The sequence below is a fragment of the Delphinapterus leucas genome, chromosome 1 (genome assembly GCF_059928025.1).
Source record: "Delphinapterus leucas isolate spDelLeu-1000000601 "Yukka" chromosome 1, BTC_Dleu_Yukka2, whole genome shotgun sequence".
NCBI classification, from domain to species: domain Eukaryota; kingdom Metazoa; phylum Chordata; class Mammalia; order Artiodactyla; family Monodontidae; genus Delphinapterus; species Delphinapterus leucas.
In genome coordinates this window covers 73,610,052-73,632,438 of record NC_143129.1, presented here as the reverse complement: position 1 = coordinate 73,632,438, position 22,387 = coordinate 73,610,052, and the positions used below count along the sequence as shown (strand labels likewise).

The 22,387-nt window shown below is 38.2% G+C and overlaps 1 non-coding gene across 1 annotated transcript; it reads right to left on the bottom strand.

Annotated features, from left to right (window-relative positions):
- Nucleotides 1-6,227: 6,227 nt before the first annotated feature.
- Nucleotides 6,228-6,300, bottom strand: TRNAV-CAC (transfer RNA valine (anticodon CAC)). The gene has a single exon. It is a non-coding gene; the product is annotated as a tRNA-Val (tRNA).
- Nucleotides 6,301-22,387: the final 16,087 nt, after the last annotated feature.

Here is a 22,387-nt window from a genome sequence, read left to right as displayed (position 1 = left end):
ATTTTTTTTTCATCTTAAAAACATTTGATAGTTTTTGAATAGGTGATATATAAAAGTAATAAAAATAAATCCACACACTAAGAAAGTTAATACAGAGAACAAACAGGTGGTTGCCAGAGGGGAGGGGTGGGAGAGGAGAGAAATAGGCGAGGGGTGGGAGAGGAGAGAAATAGGTGAGGGAAGTTAAGTGGTGCAAACTTCCAGTTACAAAGTAAATGAGTTAGGAGTACGAAATATACAGTGTGGGGAATATAGTCAATAATAATGTAATATCTTTGTGTGGTGATAGATGGTAATCATTTTGAAATGTATAGAAATATTGAATCACGATGCTGTGCATCAGGAACTAACATAGTTTTGTATAGATCAAATATACCTCAAAAACAAACAAACATACTAATAGAAAAAGAGATCAGATTTATGGTTACCAGAGGCAAGGTCTGGGGAGAAGCAGAATTGGATGAAGGTGGTCAAAAGGTACAAACTTCCAGTTATAAGTTAAATAAGTACTAGGGACATAATGTACAATATGATAAATGTAATTAACACTGCTGTATGTTATATATCAAACTTATTTAAGAGAGTAAATTCTAAGAGTTCTCATCACAAGGGAAAAAATTTTTTTAATGTTATCTTATTTTGTGTCTATATGAGGTAATGGATGTTCACTAAACTAATTACGGTAATCATTTCATGATGTATATAAGTCAAATCATTATGTTGTACACCTTAAACTTACACTGTGCTGTATGTCAATTATATCTCAATAAAACTGGAAGGGGAGAAAAATCATTAAAACAACAAACAAATGAAGACTGGCTTTGAAAATTCCCTGAGCAGACAAAACCAGTTTAGTCATACAGCAAAGCTTAATTTAGCTTATTTTGCAAAGCAAGGGAGACTAATTTGACCTTGGTCACTTCTTGCTCATGCCTCTGGAAATCATAGGTACAACTTAAACTCTTCGCCAAAATTGATATGAGGTAACCACTAACCAATTCCCTATCACTTAAGAAAATTCTAATATTGTAACCAATCACTGTGAATAATAAGCAGTCACTGCCTCCTCACGAATACAAGCTGCTTTGTAACAATACAGTTGGCCCTTCCTATTCCTGGCTTCCACATTCTTGGGCTCAACCAACCAAGAATCAAAAATATTTGGAAAAATAATTTCAGAAAGTTCTAAAAAGCAAAACTTGAATTTCTCGCAAGCCAGCAACTATTTACATGGAATTTATATTGTATTTACAGCTATTTACATAGCATTTACATTGTATTAGTTATCATAAGTAATCTAGAGATTAATTAAAGTAAATGGGAGGACCTTAGTAGGTTAGAGACAAATACTACACCATTTTATATAAGGGACTTCAGTGTTCAAGGATTTTGGTGTATGAGTAGAGGTCGTGGAACCAATCCCCCACAGATATGGAGGGACGACTCTATACCCCTGAGTTTTCCTCCACGTTTGGAGTGAGTGCGCCTGGTTTGTGAACTTTCTTTTTGTTGTGTGCACAATGAACTTTTACTACTTCAGTGATTCATTGGTTTTACTTCTGCTGTTTCTGAACTTTTGACAAAGTATTGGGTTGGCCAAAAATTTTTATTTTCACCAAGAACTTTATTGATCAATGTATACACCATTTTGTTCCACTACCTTCTGCCATTTTTCAGGCAACTTCATAATTCCATCCTCCCAAAATTTTTTATCTTTTTGAGCAAAGAACTGTTCCAAGTGCCTTTTACAGTCTTCCAGGGAATTGAAATTTTTTCTGTTAAAAGAATTTTTTTTTTATTTTTGTGGTACGCGGGCCTCTCACTGTTGTGGCCTCTCCCATTGCGGAGCATAGGCTCCGGACGCGCAGGCTCAGTGGCCATGGCTCACGGGCCCAGTGGGATCTTCCCAGATTGGGGCACAAACCCGTGTCTCCTGCATCGGCAGGCGGACTCTCAACCACTGCGCCACCAGGGAAGCCCTATTAAAAGAATTTTATAAGGACTGAAATAAATGGACATCCAAAGGTGCAGTGTCTGGTGAATATGGCACATGAATCAGAACTTCCCAGCCAAGCTGTAACAGTTTTTCCTGGTCCTCAAAGAAACATGTGGTCTTAATTTATGACAAACGAGGCAAGAACAATGGAGAAAAAACAGCCTCTTTAATAAGTGGTGCTGGGAAAACTGGACAGCTACATGTAAAAGAATGAAATTAGAACACTACCTAACACAAAAATAAACTCCAAATGGATTAAAGACCTAAATGTAAAACCAGACACTGTAAAGCTCTTAGAGGGAAACGTAGGAAGAACACTCTATGACATAAATCACAGCAAGATCTTTTTGACCAGCCTCCTAGAGTAGTGAAAATAAAAACAAAAATGGGACCTAATGAAACTTAAAAGCTTTTGCACAGCAAAGGAGACTATAAACAAGACAAGAAGACAACCCTCAGAATGGGAGAAAATATTTGCAAATGAAACAACAGACAAAGGATTAATCTCCAAAATATACAAACAGCTCATGGAGCTCAATATCAGAAAAACAAACAGCCCAATTAAAAAATGGACGGAAGACCTAAATAGACATTTCACCTAAGAAGAAGACATACAGATGCCAAGAGGCACATGAAAAGATGCTCAACATCACTAGTTATTAGAGAAATGCAACTCGAAACTCCAATAAGGTATCACCTCACACCAATCAAAATGGCCATTATCAAAAAAAATCTAGAAACAATAAATGCTGGAAAGGGTGTGATGAAAAGGGAACCCTCCACTGTAAATTGATACAACCACTATGGAGAACAGTATGGTGGTTCCTTAAAAAACTAAAAATAGAACTACCATATGACCCAGCAATCCCACTACTGGGCATACACCCTGAGAAAACCATAATTCAGAAAGAGTCATGTACCACAATGTTCATTGCAGCTCTATTTACAATAGCCAGGACATGGAAGCAACCTAAATGTCCATCGACAGATGAATGGATAAAGATGTGACACATATATACAATGGAATGTTACTCAGCCATAAAAAGAAACGAAGTTGAGTTATTTGTAGTGAGGTGGATAGATCTAGAGTCTGTCATACAGAGTGAAGTAAGTCAGAAAGAGAAAAACAAATACCGTATGCTAACACATACATATGGAAGGTAAAAAAGAAAAAAAGTGGTACTGATGAACCTAGTGGCAGGGCAGGAATAAAGACGTAGGCATGGAGAATGGACTTGAGGACATGGGGGGCGGGGGAGGGGGAAGCTGGGGCGAAGTGAGAGTAGCATCGACATATACACTACTAAATGTAAAAATAGATAGCTAGTGGGAGGCAGCAGCATAGCACAGGGAGATCAGCTCGGTGCTTTGCGATGACCTAGAGAGGTGGGATAGGGAGGGTGGGAGGGAGGCTCAAGAGGGAGGGGAATGGGGATATATGTATGCATATGGCTGATTCACTTTGTTGTACAACAGAAACTAACACAGTATTGTGAAGCAATTATACTCCGATAAAGATTATTAAAAAAAAAAAAGAAAAAGACCTGGTGGCGCAGTGGTTGAGAGTCCGCTTGCGGATGCAGCGGATGCGGGTTCGTGTCCCGGTCCGGGAAGATCCCACATGCCGCGGAGCGGCTGAGCTTGCGCGTCCGGAGCCTGTGCTCCGCAGCGGGAGAGGCCGCAACAGTGAGAGGCCCGCGTACCGCAAAAAAAAAAAAAACTTATCATATATTTTATCTTGTTATCATTTGCCTCACCCACTAGAATGTAAACTACATGTGGGCAGGGATTTGGTTCAGTCTTTTTTTGTAGTTAATGAATCCCTGGAGGTTAGAACAGTACCTGGAACTTAGTAGGTACTCTATAAATATTTGTTTAATAAAATGTATGATGGCATTGTTTGTCATATCTTGGAGTGGGTAATAACCTAGCATCTATCATGGGGGAAAGAAAAGTAAAATGGGTGGGTGCCCACTATGAAATTATTTACAGCAGTCAGAAGCAAAGGAGTAAATGTACAAACAGAAATTGGGTAGAACCCAAAGTCACAATGCTGAGTGAAGAACATACACAAAATTAGGAAACAATTACACACAAAACAACTACACAGTCTACAAGGATACATACAAATTCAAAATACATATCAAACACATTAGAGAGGGGGTGAAAGTAGGGAATAGGGATAAAAGAAAGTAATAAATTAAGACAAAAATAAATAAAGCAAGAGAAGAGTCTTGCACCCATCCATGTGGATCGAGGGCAATGAATTGAGATTAACACTGTACCTGAGGTCCATCCCCAAATTATTGAATGTTGTGAATACATATTTTAGTTTCATACAAAAATTTTAATAAGAAACTTAAAAATATGTATTTGTATGAGTATCCAGAACATACTTCAAATACATGTTTATTTTTTTCTGAGAAATATTAAAACAAATGTTAACAGCTGTATTAGGGCGTAACTGACATACAGTAAATTGGACATATTCAAAATGTACAGGTTAAGTTTTGGCAAATGTATCACTCTATGAAATCATCCTCACAATGGGGAGCCAACTTGCCCATTAGGCACGGTAGGCATACACCTACAAAAATATTTCAACTTATTTTAAATCCAAAATGCCTTAATTTTATTAAAAAAATCATTTAAATTCAAAATGAAATTTTACAAATGATTTTATATAATATTAATACCTTCATCTTTATACCAATGCAGCTGTAAAATATATTAATAAATTATATATTTAAGTCATATTATATATAATAGTATATTATATTCAGTTATATATTATGTTATATATAAATGAACTATATTAATACATATAAATTTTAAATTAAAGAAAAGATTTTTAACATTTAAACATTTTTTATGAAGAGTCCCAGGAAGGTCAAAGTGTCTAGGGCAAATGAAAGTCATCATGCAGCCCTGTCACAATTAAGATAGTGAACATATCCATTGTCCCCCCAATTTTCCCTTTCTAATCCTTATTGCCTGCCATTCTCCTTCCACTTACCAAGCAATCACTGATCTGCTTTTTGTCATTATAGTTTTCATTTTCTACAATTTTATATAAGTGGAGTCATATAACACTCTTTTTGACTGGGCTTCTTTCACTCAGCATAATAGTAATTTTATATATATATATATATATATATATATATTTTTTTTTTTTGCTGAGCAGCATTCCATTGTATGGATGTAACCATAATTTATCTTCACCTGTTGGGTGACGTTTGGGTTGTTTTCAGCTTTGGTCTGTTACAAATAAAGCTACTATGAGTATTCGTGTACAAGTCTTTCTATGAGCATACACTTAATTTTCTCTTGGAAGTACCTAGGATTAGAATGGCTGAGTCTATAGTAGTAGTTTAACTTTCAAAGAAACTGTTAAACTGTTTTCCAAAGTGGATGTAACATTTTACATCCCCCCACCCCCCATCAGTGTATGAGTGTTCCAGTTCTTCCACATCCTGGACACCTGGTATGATAGGCATTCTAATACATGTGTATGATATCTCGTGTTTTAATTTTGCATTTCCCTAATGATTAATGATGTAGAACATCTTTAGATATGATTATTTGCTATCCGTCTATCTTCCTTGGAGAAGTGTCTGTGCAAACTGCCGTGTGTGTGTGAAAATAACTTAATTAAAAGAAAATATACATTGTTTTCACCTGATTCAGAACCAAGGGCTTAGGGCCTTAGGATTCCCTGTGGGGAAAGACTCAGAGGAGGGAGGGAGAAAGAATCTCCATGACTGGGAACTTAGAACTGAATGCATGGGGACAGCTTAAATCGAACAAAGAAATAGGCATGTTTGTTGGGGGCAGAGAGCAGAGCGACTTGTAATACTGGCTCTGGAACTATGTTCCATTCATTCATCTGGACTGCAGGGTAAAGATACCCGCCCTTCAGCTTAAAGCGAGATAATACTAGGCACACAGCTGGGTTTGCAAATTCTCTGGAGGAGACAGCCCCCTGCAGACCCAGCTGAAGAAGAAGGAGCCTGAGCAGAGTTTGAATAAGGGACCAGCCTGAGTTTCAGGGCACCGCCCTGAACCAGAACTTGGTTCTGGGGATCCGGATCGGAACTGATGACTTCATTCGAGTGACCAAAAGTGCTTTACGTTTCTGGTGTCAGAAAAGATAAGAGAAAAACTGGAGGACCGCCGCGGGGGTCAGTGCTCAACCAGCGAAAAAAAAAAAAAAAAAAAAGAGTACGTGTCTTGTTTCCGCCCGGTTTCGAACCGGGGACCTTTCGCGTGTGAGGCGAACGTGATAACCACTACACTACGGAAACAGCCGATAGCTGCTCCTTCAAAAACTAGTCTTGAAATGTAGCAGCTCGTCACTGTGTCCCCGCCGGTGAGAAAAGTGCTGGGGCGGGTCGACCACAGCCTAGGCTCACCCAGAGGCCTGGAAAATGGCAGGCAAGGCCCGGAGGCGCGCCCGGTATCATGGTTACAGCACCAGGTGAGCTCCATGGTGCCTCATCAGGAAACTTCCAGCACAAGTGGAGCTCCAGCCAGTGTCGTTGCTGTTGAAAGCCTGAGTCTGTGGGCCAAAGCTCCAGTCTTCCTCAAGGGCTCGTCGTGCAGTTTTCCGGATCCTGCAGGTCCCGGAGGAACGCTTGGCGGGGAGCCGGAGCACCCTGGGGTAAGGTCACCCTCTGGCACTTAGTGCGTGTCCCGTGTTCCGAGACTGGAGAAAAATGGTGCGGTAACTACAGGTAGGAAGAGACTTAGGTGGCAGACTCGGCCAAGATAAGGAAAACCAGCTCATATGTGAAACAAATATACACCTTAAGTTTGCCCAGTACGTACTTTAGAAAGCAATTGTAATGGAAAAACTGTTTTCTCCTTCCTACGTCTTTCTTCCCTTTACTACTCACACCAGCACTTCACTTCTGGTCACCAAGTGTGTGGAGGTTTTTGCCCCACACCAAGCAATTCTCTGTCTCTGACACCACCTAGGTGTTCCACAGTTTAACTGAATTCTGACACTATCTACTTGGAGATTAGATTAAAGGCTCAGTCATACAAGAGTGCCCTCACCCCCTTCATACGCCAGTCTCAAGCCCAAGTTATCACCTGAACTTTTTTTTTTTTGAATTTTATTTTATTTACAGCAGGTTCTTATTATCTATTTTATACATACTAGTATATATGTCAATGCTAATCTCCCAATTCATCACACACACACTGCCCCCCGCCCCCCATTTGGTGTCCATACATTTGTTCTCTACATGTGTCTTTATTTCTGCCTTGCATACTGGTTCATCTGTACCATATTTCTAGATTCCACACATATGCATTAATATACGATATTTGTTTTTCTCTTTCTGACTTACTTCACTCTGTATGATAGTCTGTAGGTCCATCCATGTCTCTACAAATGACTCAATTCCATTCCTTTTTATTGCTGAGTAATATTCCGTTCTATATATGTACCACATCTTCTTTATCCATTCATCTGTCAATGGGCATTTAGGTTGCTTCCATGACCTGGCTATTGTAAATAGTGCTGCAATGAACATTGGGGTGCATGCGTCTTTTTGAATTATGGTTTTCTCTGGGTATATGCCCAGTAGTGGGTTTGCTGGGTCATATGGTAATTCTGTTTCTAGTTTTGTAAGGAACCTCCATACTGTTCTCCATAGTGGCTGTATCAATTTACATTCCCACCAACAATGGAAGAGGGTTCCCTTTTCTCCACACCCTCTCCAGCATTTGTTATTTGTAGATTTTCTGATGATGCCCATTCTAACTGGTGTGAGGTGATACCTCATTGTAATTTGATTTGCATTTCTCTAATAATTGAGCAGCTTTTCATGTGCCTCTTGGCCATCTGTATGTCTTATTTGGACAAATGTCTATTTAGGTCTTCTGCCCATTTTTTGATTGGGTTGTTTGTTTTTTAATATTGAGCTGCATGAGCTGTTTATATATTTTGGAGATTAATCCTTCGTCCATTGCAAATATTTTCTCCCATTTTGAGGGTTGTCTTTTCATCTTGTTTATAGTTTCCTTTGCTGTGCAAAAGCTTTTAAGTTTCATTAGGTCCCACTTGTTTATTTTTATTTTTTCATTTGTTTATTTTTGTTTTTACTCTAGGAGGCTGGTCAAAAAGGATCTTGCTGTGATTTATGTCAAAGAGTGTTCTTCCTATGTTTTCCTCTAAGAGTTTAATAGTGTCCGGTCTTACATTTAGGTCTTTAATCCATTTTGAGTTTATTTTTGTGTATGGTGTTAGGGAATGTTCTAATTTCATTTTTTACATGTAGCTGTCCAGTGTTCCCAGCACCACTTATTGAAGAGACTGTCTTTGCTCGATTGTATATCCTTGCCTCCTTTGTCATAGCTTAGTTGACCATAAGTGTGTGGGTTTATCTCTGGGCTTTCTATCCTGTTCCATTGATCTATATTTCTGTTTTTGTGCCAGTACCATATTGTCTTGATCACTGTAGCATTGTAGTATAGTCTGAAGTCAGGGAGTCTGATTTCTCCAGCTCCATTTTTTTTCCCCTCAAGGTTGCTTTGGTTATTCGGGGTCTTTTTTGTCTCCGTACAAATTTTAAGACTTTTTGTTCTAGCTCTGTAAAAAATGCCATTGGTAATTTGATAGGGATTGCATTGGATCTGTAGATTGCTTTGGGTAGAATAGTCATTTTCACAATATTGATTCTTCTAATCCAAGAACGTGGTATATCTTTCCATCAGTTTGTGTCATCTTTGATTTCTTTCATTAGTGTCATAGTTTTCTGAGTACAGGTCTTTTACCTCCTTAGGTAGGTTTATTCCTAGGTATTTTATTCTTTTTTTTTTGCAATGGTGAATGGGATTGTTTCCTTGATTTCTCTTTCTGATCTTTTGTTGTTAGTGTATAGGAATGCAAGAGGTTTTTTGTGCATTAATCTTGTATCCTGCAACTTTACCAGATTCATTGATTAGCTCTAGTAGTTTTCTGGTGGCATCTTTAGGATTATCTATATATAGTATCATGTCACCTGCAAAGAGTGACTGTTTTACTTCTTCTTTTACAATTTGGATTCCTTTTATTTCTTTTTCTTCTCTGGCTGCCGTGGCTAGGACTTGCAAAACTACGTTGAATAATAGTGGTGAGAGTGGACATCCTTGTCTTGTTCCTGATCTTAGAGGAAATGCTTTCAGCTTTCACCCTTGAGAGTGATGTTTGCTGTGGGTTTGTCATATATGGCCTTTATTATGTTGAGGTAGGTTTCCTCTATGCCCACTTTCTGGAGAGTTTTTATCATGAATGGGTATTGAATTTTGTCAAAAGCTTTTTCTGCATCTATTGAGATGATCATGTGGTTTTTATTCTTCAATTTGTTAATATGGTGTAGCACATTGATTGATTTGCATATATTGATGAATCCTTGCATCCCTGGGATAAATCCTGCTTGATCGTGGTGTGTGATCCTTTTAACGTGTTGTTGGATTCTGTTTGCTAGTATTTTGTTGAGGATTTTTGCATCTATATTCATCAGTGATACGGGTCTGTAATTTTCTTTTTTTATATCTTTGTCTGGTTTTGGTATCAGGGTGATAGCCTTGTAGAATGAGTTTGGGAGTGTTCCTTCCCTGCAATTTTTTGGAAGAGTTTGAGAAGGATGGGTGTTAGCTCTTCTCTAAATGTTTGATAGAATTCACTTGTGAAGCCATCTGGTCCTGGATTTTTGTTTGTTGGAAGATTTTTTATCACAGTTTCAACTTCATTACTTGTGATTGGTCTGTTCATATTTTCTATTTCTTCCTGGTTCAGTCTTGGGAGGTTATACCTTTCTACGAATTTGTCCATTTCTTCTAGGTTGTCCATTTTATTGGCATAGAGCTGCTTGTAGTAGTCTCTTAGGATGCTTTGTATTTCTGCAGTGTCTGTTGTAACTTCTGCTTTTTCATTTCTAATTTTATTGATTTGAATCCTCTCCCTTTTTCCTGATGAGTCCGGCTAAAGGTTTATCAATTTTGTTTATCTTCTCAAAGAACCAGCTTTTAGTGTTATTGATCTTTGCTATTGTTTTCTTTGTTTCTGTTTCATTTATTTCTGCACTGATCTTTATGATTTCTTTCCTTCTACTAATTTTGGTTTTATTTGCTCTTCTTTCTCTAGTTCCTTTAGGTTTAAGGTTAGATTGTTTATTTGAGATGTGTCTTGAGGTAGGCTCATACTGCTATAAACGTCCCTCTTAGAACTGCTTTTGCTGCTTCCCATAGCTTTTGGATCGTCATGTTTTCATTGTCATTTGTCTTTAGGTATTTTTTGATTTCATCTTTGATTTCTTCAATGATCTCTTGGTTAGTTAGTAACATATTCTTTAGCCTCCATGTGCTTGTGTTTTTTACGTTTTTTTTCCCTGTAATTTATTTCTAATGTCATGGCATTGAGTCGGAAAAGATGCTTGATATGATTTCAATTTTCTTAAATTTACCAAGGCTTAATCTGTGACGCAAGATTTGATCTATCCAGGAGAATGTTCTGTGTGCACTTGAGAAGAAAGTGTAATCTGCAGTTTTCAGATGGAATGTCCTATAATATCAATTAAATCTATCTGGTCTATTGTGTCATTTAAAGCTTGTGTTTCCTTATTAATTTTCTTTCTGGATGATCTATCTGTCCATTGGTGTAAGTGAGGTGTTAAAGTCTCCCACTATTATTGTGTTACTGTTCATTTCCTCTTTTATAGCTGTTAGCATTTGCCTTATGTATTGAGGTGTTCTTATGTTGGGTGCATATATATTTATAATTGTTATATCTTCTTCTTGGATTGATCCCTTGATCATTATGTAGTGTCCTTCCTTGTCTCTTGTAACATTCTTTATTTTAAAGTCCATTTTATCTGCTATGAGTATTGCTACTCCAGCTTTCTTTTGATTTCCATTTGCATGGAATATCTTTTTCCATCCCCTCACTTTCAGTCTGTATGTGTCCCTAGGTCTGAAGTGGGTCTCTTGTAGACAGCATATATATGGGTCTTGTTTTTGTATACATTCAGTGAGCCTGTGTCTTTTGGCTGGAGCATTTAATCCATTCACATTTAAGGTATTATCAATATGTATGTTTCTATTACCATTTTCTTAATTGTTTTGCATTTGTTTTTGTAGGTCCTTTTCTTCTCTGTGTTTCCCTCTAAGGGAAGTTCCTTTAGCATTTTTTGTAGAGCTGGTTTGGTGGTGCTGAATTCTCTGAGCTTTTGCTTGTTTGTAAGGCTTTTGATTTCTCTATCGACTCGGAATGAGATCCTTGCCGGCTAGAGTAATCTTGGTTGTAGGTTCTTCCCTTTCATCACTTTAAATATACCGTGCCACTCCTTTCTGGCTTGCAGAGTTTCTACTGAGAAATCAGCTGTTAACATTATGGAAGTTCCCTTGTATGTTATTTGTCGTTTTTTCCTTGTTGCTTTTGATAATTTTTCTTTGTCTTTAATTTTTGTCAACTTGATTACTATGTGTCTCAGCATGTTTCTCCTTGGGTTTATCCTGCCTGGGACTCTGCGCTTCCTGGACTTGGGTGGCTATTTCCTTTCCCATGTTAGGGAAGTTTTCAACTATAATCTCTTCAAATATTTTCTCTGGTCCTTTCTCTCTCTCTTCTCCTTCTGGGACCCCTATAATGAGAATGTTGGTGTGTTTAATGTTGTCCCAGAGATCTCTTAGGCCGTCTTCACTTCTTTTCATTCTTTAAATAAATTTATTTATTTATTTATTTATTTAGGTTGCGTTGGGTCTTTGTTGCTGCACGTGGGCTTTCTTTAGTTGCGTCGAGCAGAGGCTACTCTTCATTGTGGTTTATGGACTTCTCACCTCAGTGGCTTCTCTTGTTGTGGAGCACAGGCTCTAGGCACGCGGGCTTCAGTAGTTGTGGCTTGGGGGCTCTAGAACGCAGGCCCAGTAGTTGTGGCTCACAGGCTCTAGAGTGCAGGCTCTGTAGTTGTGGCGCATGGGCTTACTTGCTCTGCGGCATGTGGGATCTTCCCTGACCAGGGCTCAAACTCATGTCCCCTGCATTGGCAGGAGCTTAACCACTGTGCCACCAGGGAAGCCCTCATTCTTTGTTCCTTACTCTGTTCCATGGCAGTGAATTCCACCATTCTGTCTTCCAGGTCACTTATGTGTTCTTCTGCCTCAGTTATTCTGCTATTGATTCCTTCTAGTGTATTTTTATTTCATTTATTGTATTGTTCGTCTCTGTTTGTTTGTTCTCTAACTCTTCTAGGTGTTTGTTCTTTAATTCTTCTAGGTCTTTGTTAAACATTTCTTGCATCTTCTCGATCTTTGCCTCCCTTCTTTTTCTGAGGTCTTGGATCATCTTCACTGTCATTATTCTGAATTCTTTTTCTGGAAGGTTGCCTATCTCCACTTCATTTAGTTGTTTTTCTGGGGTTTTATCTTTTTTCTTCAGCTGGTACATAATCCTCTGCCTTTTCATCTTGTCTCTCTTTCTGTGAATGTGGTTTTTGTTCCACAGGCCACAGGATTGTAGTTCTTCTTGCTTCTGCTGTCTGCCCTCTCTCTCTCTCTCTCTCTCTCTCTCTCTAAATTATAGTCGATTTACAATATTGTGTTAATTTCAGGTATACAGCAAAGCTATTCTACATATGATTCTACATATATATGTATATACCTATATTCTTTTTTTTTCTGAGTCTTTTCCATTACAAGATATTGAATATAGTCCTTATTCTATATGGTAAATCCTAGTTGTTTATCTATTTTATATATGGTAGTGTGCATCTGTTAATCCCATACTCCTAATATATCCACCCCCCTTCCCCTTTGGTAACCATAAGTTTGTTTTCAATGTCTGTGAGTTTGTTTCTGTTTTGTAAATAAGTTCATTTGTACTATTTTTAAAATTTCACATATAAGTGATATCATATAATATTTGTCTTTCTCTGACTTACTATGATAATCTCTAGGTCTATCCATGTTGCTGCAAATGGCATTATTTCATTCTGTATGGCTGAGTAATATTCTATGGTACATACATACCACATCTTAAGTCAATCCTCTGTCAAGGGACACTTGGGTTTTTTCCACATCTTGGCTATTGCAAATAGGGCTGCTATGAACATGGAGGTGCATGTATCTTTTTGAATTAGAGCTTTCATCTTTTCCCAGTATATGCCCAGGAATGAGATTGCTGGATCATATGGTAACTCTATTTTTCATTTTTTAAGGAACCTCCATACTGTTTTCATAGTGGCTGCACCAATTTACATTCCCACCAACAGTGTAGGAGGGTTCCCTTTTCTCCATACCCTCCCCAGCATTTATTATTTATAGACTTTTTGATGATGGCCATTCTGACCGGTGTGAGGTGATACCTCATTGTAGTTTTGATTTGCATTTCTCTAATAATTAGTGATGATGAGCATCTTTTCATGTACCTATTGGCCATCTGTATGTTTTCTTTGGAAAAATGTCTATTTAGGTCTTCTGCCCATTTTTTTTACTTTTCGTTGTTGCTGTTATTGAGTTGTATGAGTTGTTAGTATATTTTGGAAATTAAGCCCTTGTCGTTCACATTGTTTGCAAATATTTTCTCCCAGCCTATGTGTTCTTTTCATTTTGTTTATGGTTTCCTTTGCTGTGCAAAAGTTTATAAGTTTGATTAGGTCCAATTTGTTTATTTTTGCATTTATTTCTATTGTTTTGGGATTCTGACCTAAGAAAATATTGCTATGATTTATGTCAGAGAATATTTTGCTATGTTCTTTCTAGGAGTTTTGAGGTGTCATGTCTTCTGACCCACGAGTTATAGATTGGGGGTTCCAATGATCCCCTCATCAGGTTGGATTAATTTGCTAGAGCAGCTCACAGAACTCAGGGAAACACTTACTTGCATCAATTGCATCAATTTATTAAAGAATATGATAAAGGATACAGATGGACAGCCAGATAAAGAAATACATAGGCAAGGTCTGGGAGGTTCACCAAGTGCAGGAGCTTCTGTCTCTGTAGAGTTGGGGTGCATCAACCTCTCAGTGTGGATATATTCACCAACCTGGAAGCTCTGCAGACCCCCATGCTTTTGGAATTTTATGGAGGGTTCATCACATAGGCATGATCAATCATTAACTCCATTTCAGTTCTGTTCCCTCTCTGATGGATGGGGCTGAAAATTCCAAGGTTTTAATCATGGCTAGTCTTTCTTGTGACCAGCCCCCATTTAGTAGTCATGCAGGAGCCCACCCAGAGTTGCCTCCTTAGAACAAAAGGTTCTCCTACTGCTCTTATCACTTAGGAAATTACAAGGGTTTTAGGAATTCTGTGCCAGGAGTCGGGGCAGAGACATATATATATATATTTTTCTTTTCTTTCTATTTTCTCTTCTCTCACAGCCCACCACTCCTGGTCTCTGGCCACAGACCCCTCCCAGCAAAATGATACACAAGTTCAAAGGTACTGACACATTACTAGAATCCCCAGCAGTCATTAATAATCATTCCTGTCCATCATCATATTGTAGGAGAATGTCTGCTGGGACAAGCCCACTCAGGTTTGCAGGCTTTCATTCCATCTTGTCAAGTTCCAAAAACAGGTGTGGTCTCAGCAAATATGTGGCTTCACCCTTTCAGGCATCTGATATAATTGAGCTGAGGTGATATCATTTCTTGCTCTGAGCCTCTTTCAAGGTGTTAATATAATATTGGATTTTTGCCTTATTACATAAGTCATTTACTCATAACTTTACTGTTAGCTACTACTATTCCTCCTTCTCTCCATTTATATCCAAATTCTTTTACCTTTGGAAGGGATTAGGTTCAGCCACTGTGCTGGTCTATATTGCAGGCAGTAATAATAGTCTAGCATGTGCCTCCCCATCAGTCCACTTCTATTCAGATAAGGTAAGGTTACACAGGTGCAGAGCTAGTGGGCTATCTTAACCACCAGGCAATATAGCTGCATTCACTGTTAGCCCCAATTTTACCAGATGGTATGAAGGCATATCCTGCCCCATCAGGCCCTTAGGAATTATGACATAAAGATCAGAAACACAGTTGCACTTTTTGCTTAGGAATCATCCCTATTTTCAGCCCTAGTTGTAGCCCTGGTCCTGTGACCATTGCATCAGGTAGGGGGGACAAAAAAGTTGAGATGATGTGGGGAAAAAAGAATACTCCATCCTTCCCCACCCCCATCCCCCAGATCCACCAGTAAAACAGAGAAATCTATCTAGTGGGGACACTCCTTTAGTGCCTCTCATTTTGAGTGTAAGCACACTGACTCCCAGTTAGTGTGTCTAATTAACATTGCTTGAAGCCCAGATTTACATGCCTTCTGTTTTACAATATTAGGTAGGGAAACTGTTTCCCAGTCAGATACAGTGTCCACCCCCATAGTACAATCAGGTAGAAGACACAACCGCTTCACATAAAACCTGTTCAAACATACCAATTCTCCTACAAACTTTTCCGGCAATTCCATTAACCCCTACACTCCTAACTGTAGCCTCCAGTAGGAGTTCATCAACAGGTTTTGGTCTTACAATACTAGGTAGAGGAAGTGTTCCCCAGCCAGACATAATATCCATTTCCAGGAAACATTCACTTAAAGGAGACACAACTTTACATGAATCTTATTTAAACATTTCCACTTTTATAATCTTATCAGCACTCACGTTTTTATGTTCTCCCAGTCTAACTGTAGACCATATCAGGGTTTCACCAATAGATTTTGGTACCATAGTGTGTGGGGATCCTGTATCAAGGGGTCCTGGAAACTTCTCTTTTCCACCCCTTGACCATTTTACCCACTCTTGTGCAAAAGGCTTTGGGTCTCCAGTGAAGGGTTGAGCCAAGGGACCCTGGCCCTATTTGTCAGTTTTTAACTTGATTAATCTGCTTGATCACAGACCCAGGCGATTCTGAGTGGGGTTTCTCATCAAAATCTTTGCCTTCTGGCTTTATAAATTCCTCTAAACTGGGGTAAATGGAGCAGAGTTGTTTGGGGCCTTTTGATATTGGGGAACCAGCAAGGGGTTCCCTTGATCCACCCAACCTTCTATAGTGCTGCATCAGCACTTCTGTTTCAACACCATCAATGTCTACCATATTCATCCCATTTCTTAATAGCCATCTAAAGATTTCCACCCTGCTGGAGAGAGCTGGAGAGTTCTTTGACTCTCCTCACTGTCTTTCGCCATTTTCTTTTTAATTATTTTAATGCCCTTGGTTTCAGTAAGACCCACACAAGGAAGCTGAGACAACAAATCTGATAAGGCTTCTTGGATTCTTATTAAGTTTTGTAAGAGTAATGTCACATGGGGTGTCCATGCAACAGGGGCACCCTTAGTTACAGCACTTACCATAACTTGCATAAACAGGCATATTCAGCAGGTGAATATCCCGTAAACATAAAACCAATCGCATATGGCTTACATGCGAAGCATATCAACTGCTTCATCTGGGGTGCTCCATTTGGCATTTATAGGGGGAATTGGGCAGTCTCCCTTCTCAGGACAAACACACTTTACAGTGGCTTTTATCCAGTCCATTAGGCTTGCTGTTCCCTCAGGAATAATCTCCTGTGTGTCTGGCTCATGTAACGCCATCTGTGATTGTTCAGTAGTGAACTGTGGGTCCTGTATCAATGTAAACATGCTCTTCCACTCTGCAGCATTCAAAACCAAAGACACGGCCCCTAGATTAACCCTTCTCACCACCCATTTTAATAAAGCTTCCTCAGGAAGCTGATGGTACTGATAAGAGACAGCCCCATTCACACTATACCCTCTGGTTTCAGTAACTTCTTGTTTTGCCCTCCCCCCACATTGACTACCTTCTTGTTAACCAGAGGCTTTAGAGGTACTTTATGTTGTCCTGGTATAATTTTTCCCATTGTGGGCAGCTTTGAGGTTAGTGGCTGAAGTTCAGACCAACCCAACTCCGAGTTTGGATGAGCATCAAGTTTTGACCCAGCACTTTCTTTATTTTAGCTTTTACAGATAACAGTGACCAAGGGATTGTATGTTTACTGTGCTTCTTATTATTATGCATTTCCTTGCTTACTCAATGAGTCAGCTCTTCAGGAGTCAGATTATCCCCACCTCTAAATTCCATTGGCAACTTTTACCTTTAGTAAATGATTGAAGTGTGGCTGCAGTTTAATACCATGGGTGACTAGGTAGCCATCCAGGGATCAAAGGTTCCTCATACACCACCCTCTCGTCCTTTCTCTTCCCAAACCACATGTTTCCATGAGTCAGGGTGGTTCTAGCAAATCCCACTTCACTGACACCAACTATAATTTGGAAAAACCTGTGCTCCGCAACGGGAGAGGCCGCAACAGTGAGAGGCCTGCGTACCGCAAAAAAAAAAGATAAGCCAATTGCTTAAGGTTATAGATAAGAACTTTAAAATAATTATGGTTATTATTTAAAGAAAATAGAGGGAAAGATGAAAAATTAGATGAAAAGATGGAGAATTTCAATAGAGATGTAAGAATCCATACAGAGATGCAAATGGATTTCTAGAACTGAACTCTCTGGATGGCTTTAACATCAAACTGGACACAACACAACAGAATATGGGATTATTGAACTCAAAGACAGGTCAGTAGAAAATATCCAAATTGAAGCACACACCATGCAAAACATGGGAAAGAAGAGACTATACCGGAAACATTTAATTGGTTCCAGAAGGAGAGAAGAAAGATAATGGACAGAAGTGATATTTGTAGAGATAGAGACTGAGAACTTTCCAAAACTGATGAATGACTCAATCTCCAGATTCAGGGAATTCAGCGAATCCCAAACAGGACAAATACAAAGAAAACCACATCTTGGTTTTTTCTTTAGTTAAATTACTAAATTTCTAAAAATATCAAAGTTAAATTACTAAAAATAAAAGTTAAAAATCATAAAAGTAGATAGGAAAAAAAAAGATATTACTTTTAAAAGGATACCATATCAATGATGTCTGATTTTTCCAACAGAAACCATGGAAGGCATGTAATAGCATGTTTAAAATGCTGAAAAATAGAAGAAACACCTACCATACTAGAATTATATAAACAGTGAAAATATCCTTAATGTGAAAGCAAAATAAAGACATTTTCAGACAAACAAAAGCTGAACAATATATTTCCAGCTGACTGAGGGGAGTTTTTCAGGATGAAGGAAGATGTCTCCACATAGAAACATGTATATATAAGAAAAAATGAAGAGCACTGGCAAACTAATGCATGTAAATATGAAATAATATTGCCTGTTTTAAGTAACAATGATAACCATGTTTTATGGGGGTTATAACCTATGAGGAAGTGAAATATATGACAACAATAACAGAAATGGCAGGAAGGTAAATAGAATTGAACTGTTGAAAGACTCCTGCATTGCTCATGAAGTTGTAAATATACTAATTTAAGTTAGGCTAAAAGAAATCAAGGGTGCCTCTTGTAATCTCTAGGATAACCACTAAAAGAATAATACAAAAAGATATAATTACAAAGTTAATACAGGAAATAAAGTTGAATAACAAAACATACAATTAACACAAGAGAAGACAGGAAAGAATAATAAGGAAATAAAGAACATATGGAGAAAGTAGAAAGCAAAAAGTAAGATAAACTTAACTATATGAGTAATCACGTTAAATGTAAATAGACTATATAGTCCAGTTAGAAAACAAAGATTGTTAGACTGGATAAATAAACAAATCTACAATGAAACTATGTGCTGTTTACAATACACAAAATACACTTTAAATATTAAAACACAGATTGGTTGAAAGCAAAAGGACAGAAAATAATATACCATGCAGACATTAACCAAAAGAAGGCTGGTGTGCCAATATCATCTAAAACTGGGAAAAATACCCAATGTCCATTATTGGGAGACTGGGTAAATAAATTGTGATATATTTATATAATGGAATACTCACAGCAACAACATAACTATATACTGATATCTTCAACAATATGAACGTATTTAATAATCATTTTGTGAGTGAAAGACACTATACACAAAAGAGAACTTACCCTGTGTTTTCATGTACATGAAATTTCAAGAACTAATTGTGATAAATGTCAGAATAGTGGCTCCCTCTGGTGGGAGGGAGTAGGAAAGAACCACCTAGGATGCTGGAAATGTACTATATCTTAACTTGAGTGGTGATTGCACGGGTGTATACATATGTAAAAACTCATCAAACTGGAAGTTTAATGTTAGTGCACTTTAAATCTCAGTAAAAAGGAAAAATGAACAAAATACAATTCCTTAAAAATTACAAATGTGGGACTTCCCTGGTGGTCCAGTGGGTAAGACTCCATGCTCCCAATGCAGGGGGCCTGGGTTCGATCCCTGGTCAGGGAACTAGATCCCACATGCATGCTGCAACTAAGGGTCCTCGTGCCTCAATTAAGAGTCCTCATGCCACAAATAAGACCCGGCGCAGCCAAAATAAAAATAATAAATTAATTTTAAAAAATTACAAATGCAATTTCTTTTCACTTAGCAATTCTTCTATGAATTTATTCTCCAGATATAGCTGCACATTTTCAAAATGATACATGTACAGGTTATTCAAGCAGAATTCTTTGTAATAGTAAAAGATTGGAAACAACCTAAATGTCCATTAATAGAGGATTAATGAAATAAATTATGAACATCTACACAGTGGAATGCTATACAGCCACAAAAAAGGAATGAGGAAGATCATTTAAATGAATAAGGCAGGTGTAGAAAAATATATATAGCATAATATCATTTGTATAAAAGGAGGAGTATAGACATTAGGTGAATAGGGGTGTTTAGGCTTTTCCTATTCCTAGTTGGTTCTCATTATCCCTCACTTCTTATCATGGCCCCTGACTCCTTTTGTGTGAAGCCACAAAATCTGCATTGTGCACAACCATGACCTTTTAAGCCACTGTCTGGGGAAGTCTGAACAGGTAGCAGCCTCTCTGCAAGAGTGGGATGTTTGAAACAATTGTATCAGATAATGGTAAAGGATCTCCTGTAAGCTTTTCTTAACAGGCAGACTTTACTCAACCCATTTAAAAGGCTGATTAACCTTAGTATGTATATGAATGATTTAAGATTTATCTTTCATCTACAATAGAAATAGAATGATTCATAATAGATTGTTTTCTCTAACGCTCTAATACAATGCAACGTTTGTCTTTTTAATTTGTTTGTTTTGATAACTTATATCTTTCACAGACTCAAAGGGCTGAATAAAATGGGAACTACACCTGTTTGTAGATTACTTTAGTTTGACTGTAACTGAAATGAAATATCTTGTCTGGCACTATATAATCAATTAATCCAGGACGGCAAGTCTACAGGATGGGACATTGAAATACCCTAGAACAAAAGGCAATGTGTTATTCAAGTTGGTAATCAATTTTTAAAATGTGCAGGGATGGTTTCTGAGCTGCTGGGATAAGAGTATTTGAACACAAAAACCTCTATTCCTCTACACAGAGATGTGTGGGTTTTTCCCCACTGACCAGTTCTCTGATACCAGCTGGGTGTCCTAAATTCGATTGAATTCTGATACTATCTATCTGTGGTTAGCACAGACTCCACAGGTTAAGGGCTCAGTCCCACAAGACTGCCACCCCCCATTTCAGATACCTATCGCAAGTTCAGGTTGTCACTTGTGTGTCTGATCAACCAGTTATAAATTGGAGGCTCCCATAACTCCCTTCTCAGGTTTGATAATTTGCTAGAATGACTCCCTGAATTCAGGAAAACAGGTTACTTACTAGATTATCAGTTTATTATAAAAGGATGCAACTCAGAAACAGCCAGATGGAAGAGATGCATAGGGCAAAGTATGTGGGGAGGAGCTCAGAGCTTTGATGTCCTCTCCAGGTGGACAACCCTCCTAGCACCTCCATGTGTTCACCAGCTTGAAAGCTCTCTAAACCCCCTAGTTAAGGGATTTTTATGGAGGCCTCATCTAATAGGCATGCTTGGTTATTTTTTTTAATTGAAGTATAGTTGATTTAGTATAGTTTCTGTTGTTTGGTTTCTGGTGTATAGCAAAGTAATTCATTTATACATATATGTACATATTCTTTTTCATACTCTTTTCCATTAAGATTTATTACAGGATATTGAATATAGTTCCCTGTGCTATACAGTAGGAGCTTGTTGTTTATTTTATATATAGTAGTTTGTATCTGCTAATCCCAAACTCCTAATTTATCCCTCCTCCACCCCATTTCCCCTTTGGTAGCCAAAAGTTTGTTCTCTGTGTCTGTGAGTCTGTTTCTGTTTCATAAATAAGTTCATTTGTGTCATATTTTAGATTCCATATATAAGTGATATCATATGGTACTTATCTTTCTCTTTCTGACTTACTTCACTTAGTATGATAATCTCTAGGTTCATCCATGTTGCTGCATATGGCATTATTTCATTCTTTTTAATGGCTGAGAAGTGTTCCATTGTGTATATACACCGCATCTTCTTTATTCATTCATCTGTTGATGGATATTTAGGTTGCTTCCATGTATTGGCTATTGTAAATAGTTAGGCATGCTTGGTTATTAACTCAATCTCCAGCACTTCTCCAAAGGATGAAAGTAGGGCAGTAGCTGGGGGGCTGAAATTTTCAAGCTTCTAATCATAACCTTCTTTCTGGTGACCAGGCCCCATTCTGAAGCTATCCAGGAGCCCACCAAAAGTTCCCTCAATAGAACATAAGATGCTCCTATCATCCAGGAAATTCCAAGGGATTTAGGAGCTCTGTGACAAGAACCAGGTCAAAGACCAAATATTAGAACAAAAGATGCTCCTAGCACTTTTATCTCTCAGGAAATTACAAAGGTTTTAGGAGCTCTGGCCAGGAGCCTGGAATAAAGACATATATATATATATATATATATATAATGTATTTCTTATTATAACAAAATATCACAGTACCTATATGGGGGTCTCTCAGACACGTGGCATAACAACACTGGGCATCATTATTTTACAAGTCCTGGCACTAATTATTAAGCCAGACAGACACCAGCCCCTTCTCCCACTTTTGGAGGAAGGGAGGAGAAAGGGCCCACACAGCCATAATTCTCAAGAGAAACAAAGGGCAGTGTCGAACACCCAGTTGCTAGGCTGATCAGCACCTGAGCGGAGGCTGTGAAGGTTGAAGATGTCCTTCAGGTAATTCCAAAATGCCCACCCCCATTGAGAATCACGTATTTATTTATTTATTGCCTCACAGCTTGCAGGATCTTAGTTCCCAGACCAGGGATGGAATCCAGCCCCAGCAGTGAAAGCGCTGAGTCCTAACCACTGGACCACCAGGGAATTCCCTGATTTATACTTTAAAAAATTAATTTTCACACTGAAACATGCACAATAGTTCAGATATCTTCTAAATCTTGAAAGGTTATATTAGCATAGGCACAGCA